Raw genomic sequence first — 7,310 nt, forward strand, 5'->3', positions numbered from 1 at the left:
ATGAGATGGAACGAGCTATTAAAGATCCAAACCCACCAACTGGACACAACTATGGGAAGCATTGGAGATAACATGGGCCAGCATCCCTGTGGAACGATTCCGCCACCTTGTAGAGTCCATGCCCAGATTAATTGTGGCTGTTCTGAGGACAAAAGTGAGTGCAACTCAATATTGGGAAGGTATTCCTAATGTTTTGTGTACTCAGCGTATGTTTTAGTTCATTTATTGATTTAAACAATTTTTTATTTAACTAGGCAAGTCAGTTAAGAACAAATTCTTATTTACAATGATGGCCTACCCCGGCCAAACCCGGTGTAACGAGTGCGCTGAGAGTCGGGAAGCATGTTTAGGGAGTGAGTGTTTTACTAAAGAAACAATGAACACGAAACACACACAACGCACCGACATGAAAACAGAGTCAGTAACACCTGAGGAAAGAACCAAGGGGAGGGACAGATACAGGGAAGATAATCAAGGAGGTGGTGGAGTCCAGGTGAGGGACAGATACAGGGAAGATAATCAAGGAGGTGATGGAGTCCAGGTGAGGGACAGATACAGGGAAGATAATCAAGGAGGTGATGGAGTCCAGGGGAGGGACAGATACAGGGAAGATAATCAAGGAGGTGATGGAGTCCAGGGGAGGGACAGATACAGGGAAGATAATCAAGGAGGTGATGGAGTCCAGGTGAGGGACAGATACAGGGAAGATAATCAAGGAGGTGATGGAGTCCAGGTGAGGGACAGATACAGGGAAGATAATCAAGGAGGTGATGGAGTCCAGGGGAGGGACAGATACAGGGAAGATAATCAAGGAGGTGGTGGAGTCCAGGTGAGGGACAGATACAGGGAAGATAATCAAGGAGGTGGTGGAGTCCAGGTGAGGGACAGATACAGGGAAGATAATCAAGGAGGTGATGGAGTCCAGGTGAGGGACAGATACAGGGAAGATAATCAAGGAGGTGATGAAGTCCAGGGGAGGGACAGATACAGGGAAGATAATCAAGGAGGTGATGGAGTCCAGGTGAGGGACAGATACAGGGAAGATAATCAAGGAGGTGATGAAGTCCAGGGGAGGGACAGATACAGGGAAGATAATCAAGGAGGTGATGGAGTCCAGGTGAGGGACAGATACAGGGAAGATAATCAAGGAGGTGATGGAGTCCAGGTGAGAGACAGATAGAGGGAAGATAATCAAGGAGGTGATGGAGTCCAGGTGAGGGACAGATACAGGGAAGATAATCAAGGAGGTGATGGAGTCCAGGTGAGGGACAGATACAGGGAAGATAATCAAGGAGGTGATGGAGTCCAGGTGAGAGACAGATAGAGGGAAGATAATCAAGGAGGTGATGGAGTCCAGGTGAGGGACAGATACAGGGAAGATAATCAAGGAGGTGATGGAGTCCAGGTGAGGGACAGATACAGGGAAGATAATCAAGGAGGTGATGGAGTCCAGGTGAGGGACAGATACAGGGAAGATAATCAAGGAGGTGATGGAGTCCAGGTGAGTGACAGATACAGGGAAGATAATCAAGGAGGTGATGTAGTCCAGGTGAGGGACAGATACAGAGAAGATAATCAAGGAGGTGATGGAGTCCAGGTGAGGGACAGATACAGGGAAGATAATCAAGGAGGTGATGGAGTCCAGGGGAGGGACAGATACAGGGAAGATAATCAAGGAGGTGATGGAGTCCAGGTGAGGGACAGATACAGGGAAGATAATCAAGGAGGTGATGGAGTCCAGGTGAGGGACAGATACAGGGAAGATAATCAAGGAGGTGATGGAGTCCAGGTGAGGGACAGATACAGGGAAGATAATCAAGGAGGTGATGGAGTCCAGGGGAGGGACAGATACAGGGAAGATAATCAAGGAGGTGATGGAGTCCAGGTGAGGGACAGATACAGGGAAGATAATCAAGGAGATAATGGAGTCCAGGTGAGGGACAGATACAGGGAAGATAATCAAGGAGGTGATGGAGTCCAGGTGAGTGTCATGAGGCCCAGGTGAGCGAGACGATGGTGACAGGTGTGCGGGATAATCAGCAGCCTGATGACCTAGAGGACGGAGAGGGAGTGTACGTGACACTGGCATGAATGCTGGGCCAATTATGCACCGCCCTATGGGACTCCCAATCACAGCCGGATGTGATGCAGCCTGGATTCAAACCAGGGACTGCAGTGACACCTCTTGTACTGAGATGCAGGGCCTTAGACCGCTGCGCCACTCAGGAGCTCTGATACTTGTTTTGTTGTTGATGAATAATTTTTTGTAATTCAGAAATGATTTTACTAGTAGCAGGGCACAAGAAGGGTTAGAACCATACTAAGTTTACAACGGAACACAACCTAAGTAATCCATATCCTGTTTACAATGCTGTTCTGTTGTTCTATTGGACACTAGATCCTGTTCTATTGGACACTAGATCCTGTTCTATTGGACACTAGATCCTGTTCTGTTGTTCTATTGGACACTAGGTCCCGTTCTGTTGTTCTATTGGACACTGGATCCTGTTCTATTGGACACTAGGTCCCGTTCTGTAGTTCTATTGGACACTAGATCCTGTTCTGTTGTTCTATCGGACACTAGATCCTATTCTGTTGTTCTATCGGACACTGGATCCTGTTCTATTGGACACTAGGTCCCGTTCTGTAGTTCTATTGGACACTAGATCCTGTTCTATTGGACACTAGATCCTATTCTGTTGTTCTATTGGAAACTAGATCCTGTTCTGTAGTTCTATTGGACACTAGATCCTGTTCTATTGGACACTAGATCCTATTCTGTTGTTCTATTGGAAACTAGATCCTGTTCTGTAGTTCTATTGGACACTAGATCCTGTTCTATTGGACACTAGATCCTATTCTGTTGTTCTATCGGACACTAGATCCTGTTCTGTTGTTCTATTGGACACTAGATCCTATTCTGTTGTTCTATCGGACACTGGATCCTGTTCTATTGGACACTAGGTCCCGTTCTGTAGTTCTATTGGACACTAGATCCTGTTCTATCGGACACTGGATCCTGTTCTATTGGACACTAGGTCCCGTTCTGTTGTTCTATCGGACACTAGATCCTGTTCTGTTGTTCTATTGGACACTAGATCCTATTCTGTTGTTCTATCGGACACTGGATCCTGTTCTATTGGACACTAGGTCCCGTTCTGTAGTTCTATTGGACACTAGATCCTGTTCTATCGGACACTGGATCCTGTTCTATTGGACACTAGGTCCCGTTCTGTAGTTCTATTGGACACTAGATCCTGTTCTATTGGACACTAGATCCTATTCTGTTGTTCTATTGGAAACTAGATCCTGTTCTGTAGTTCTATTGGACACTAGATCCTGTTCTATTGGACACTAGATCCTATTCTGTTGTTCTATCGGACACTAGATCCTGTTCTGTTGTTCTATTGGACACTAGATCCTATTCTGTTGTTCTATCGGACACTGGATCCTGTTCTATTGGACACTAGGTCCCGTTCTGTAGTTCTATTGGACACTAGATCCTGTTCTATCGGACACTGGATCCTGTTCTATTGGACACTAGGTCCCGTTCTGTAGTTCTATTGGACACTAGATCCTGTTCTATCGGACACTAGATCCTGTTCTGTTGTTCTATTGGACACTAGATCCTATTCTGTTGTTCTATCGGACACTGGATCCTGTTCTATTGGACACTAGGTCCCGTTCTGTAGTTCTATTGGACACTAGATCCTGTTCTATTGGACACTAGGTCCCGTTCTGTAGTTCTATTGGACACTAGATCCTGTTCTATCGGACACTAGATCCTGTTCTGTTGTTCTATTGGACACTAGATCCTGTTCTGTTGTTCTATTGGACACTAGATCCTGTTCTGTTGTTCTATTGGACACTAGATCCTGTTCTGTTGTTCTATTCGACACTAGATCCTGTTCTGTTGTTCTATTGGACACTAGATCCTGTTCTGTTGTTCTATTGGACACTAGATCCTGTTCTGTTGTTCTATTGGACACTAGATCCTGTTCTGTTGTTCTATTGGAGAGTAGAATCAGTTGTGTATAAATGTTTTTGAACTAAAATGTGTCTTGCTTGTGAATCAGTAAATGTGTATGTAAAGCTATTTAATTAAACACTTTCTCAGCTGTGCAAAAGTTCATCAGTTAAAGCAGCCTTCCGTATTTGCGTGATATTTACTGTTACAGCTCTGCCTCAGAGATTGATGGAAATAAGAATTATGAGGAAATTCACTATGTATACAGAGACAAGGTGAAATTCACTATGTATACAGAGACAAGGTGAAATTCACTATGTATACAGAGACAAGGTGAAATTCACTATGTATTAGGGGTGAAACGGTTCACAAAACTCATGGTTTGGTACGATACGGTACAGTGGTGTCACAGTTCGGTACGGTTTCGATACATCGACAAAATAAATGGCTGAGAAATATGTAATTTGTATTTAGATTTTCCATTTATTATAATAGTAAACATATGGAAACAAAGGGACAACAAAAAAAAAGCAATGCCTGCCTTATAACATGAAATAAAATAGTCCTTGAAAACCAAACTTCAACAAGAGTGGGTAGTCCAGCAGCATACAGTTGAAGTGGGAAGTTTACATACACTAGGTTGGAGTCATTAAAACTCGTTTTTCAACCACTCCACAAATTTCTTGTTACCAAACTATAGTTTTGGCAAGTCGGTTAGGACATCTACTTTGTGCGTGACACAAGTAATTTTTCCAACAAATGTTTACAGACAGATTATTTCACTTATAATTCACTGTATCACAATTCCAGTGGGTCAGAAGTTTACATACACTAACTTGACTGTGCCTTTAAACAGCTTGGAAAATTCCAGAAAATGTCATGGCTTTAGAAGCTTCTGATAGGCTAATTGACATCATTTTAGTCAATTGGTGGTGTACCTGTGGATATATTTCAAGGCCTACCTTCAAACTCAGTGCCTCTTTGCTTGACATCATGGGAAAATCAAAAGAAATCAGCCAAGACCTCAGAAAAAAATGCAGACCTCCACAAGTCTGGTTCATCCTTGGGAGCAATTTCCAAACGCCTGAAGGTACCACGTTCATCTGTACAAACAATAGTACACAAGTATAAACACCATGGGACCATGCAGCCGTCAAACCGCTCAGGAAGGAGACGCCTTTTGCCTCCTAGAGATGAACGTACTTTGGTACAAAAAGTGCAAATCAATCCCAGAACAACAGCAAAAGTCCTTGTGAAGATGCTGGAGGAAACAGGTACAAAAGTATCTATATCCACAGTAAAACGAGTCCTATATCGACCTAACCTGAAAGGCCGCTCAGCAAGGCAGAAGCCACTGCTCCAAAACCGCCATTAAAAAGCCAGACTACGGTTTGCAACTGCACATGGGGACAAAGGAGAAATGTCCTCTGGTCTGATGAAACAAAAATAGAACTGTTTGGCCATAATGACCATCGTTATGTTTGGAGGAAAAAGGGGGAGGCTTGCAAGCCGAAGTACACCATCCCAACCGTGAAGCACAGGGGTGTCACGTTCGTCGTATAGAGGAGACCAAGGCGCAGCGTGATATGAATACATTCTATTTTAATTAATTAAATAAACACGAAACAAACTAACAACAAAACGAACGTGAAGCTATTTAACAACATGTGCTGACATGCAACTACAGACAATAACTCACAAAACCTAAATGGAAAATGGCAACCTAAACAGGATCCCCAATCAGAGACAACGATAAACAGCTGCCTCTGATTGGGAACCAATCCAGGCCACCATAGACCTACATTACCTAGACATACAAAATCCCATAGATAAACAAAAACCCTAAACAAGACAAAAACACACATACCCACCCTCGTCACACCCTGACCTGACCAAAATAATACAGAAAACATAGAAAACTAAGGTCAGGGCGTGACAACGGAGTGACAGCGTCATGTTGTGGGGGTGCTTTGCTGCAGGAGGGACTGGTGCACTTCACAAAATAGATGGCATCATGAGGTAGGAAAATGATGTGGATATATTGAATCAACATCTCAAGACATCAGGAAAGTGGACAATGACCCCAAGCATAATTAGAAAGTTGTGGCAAAATGGCTTAAGGACAACAAAGTCAAGGTATTGGAGTGGCCATCACAAAGCCCTCACCTCAATCCTATAGAAAATTTGTGGGCAGATCTGAAAAAGTGTGTGCAAGCAAGAGGCCTACAAACCTGACTCAGTTACACCAGCTCTATCAGGAGGAATGGGCCAAAATTCACCCAACTTATTGTGGGAAGCTTGTGGAAGGCTACCTAAAACATTTGACCCAAGTTAAACAATTTAAAGGCAATGCTACCAAATACTAATTGAGTGTATGTAACTTCTGACCCACTGGGAATGTGATGAACGAAATAAAAGCTGAAATAAATAATTCTCTCTACTATTATTCTGACATTTCACATTCTTAAAATAAAGTGGTGATCCTAACTGACCTAAGACAGGGAATTTTTACTAGGATTAAATGTCAGGAATTGTGAAAAACTGAGTTGAAATGTATTTGGCGAAGGTGTATGTAAACTTCCGACTTCAACTGTATGAGAGGTATTGACATGATGAATGCACTGGGCTGTCTGTCTAAACTACTGGCACACAGATCAGACACCCATGCATACCCCACAAGACATGCCACCAGAGGTCTCTTCACAGCCCCCAAGTCCAGAACAGACTATGGGAGGCACACAGTACAACATAGAGCCATGACTACATGGAACTCTATTCCACATCAGGTAACTGATGCAACAGTAGAATCAGATTTAAAAACAGATAAAAATACACCTTATAGAACAGCGGGGACTGTGAAGCAACACAAACATAGGCACAGACACATGCATATACACACACACACACACACACACGCACGCACGCACGCACGCACGCACGCACACACACACACACACACACACACAAACACGCACACACACACACACACACAAACACGCACATACGCTGTGCTGTAGATATGTGGTGGAGTTGCAGTGTGTTGTGAAATCTGTGAATGTACAGTATTGTTTTAAAAATTGTATCAACCTTAATTTTTTATTGTGGAAATCTTATTCAGACTTCTCAGAAAGACAAGCGTAACTCTGTGAAATGTCTACGGAACACTGAGTATCCCCAAGTTTTTTTTTTCAAAGTATTTTACGTTTAATTCAACTTGTGTCATGCTAATTTTGCTGTTCACGACCAATGATATATAAACCCTGGATTGCTGATGTTTTGGCCATGGAGAGGTGTTGAAGGACATATTGGCACTCAGAGAAAGAGAAAAAAGAAAGAAAAAGGT

The sequence above is a fragment of the Salvelinus namaycush genome, unplaced genomic scaffold (genome assembly GCF_016432855.1).
Source record: "Salvelinus namaycush isolate Seneca unplaced genomic scaffold, SaNama_1.0 Scaffold241, whole genome shotgun sequence".
Lineage (NCBI taxonomy): Eukaryota > Metazoa > Chordata > Actinopteri > Salmoniformes > Salmonidae > Salvelinus > Salvelinus namaycush.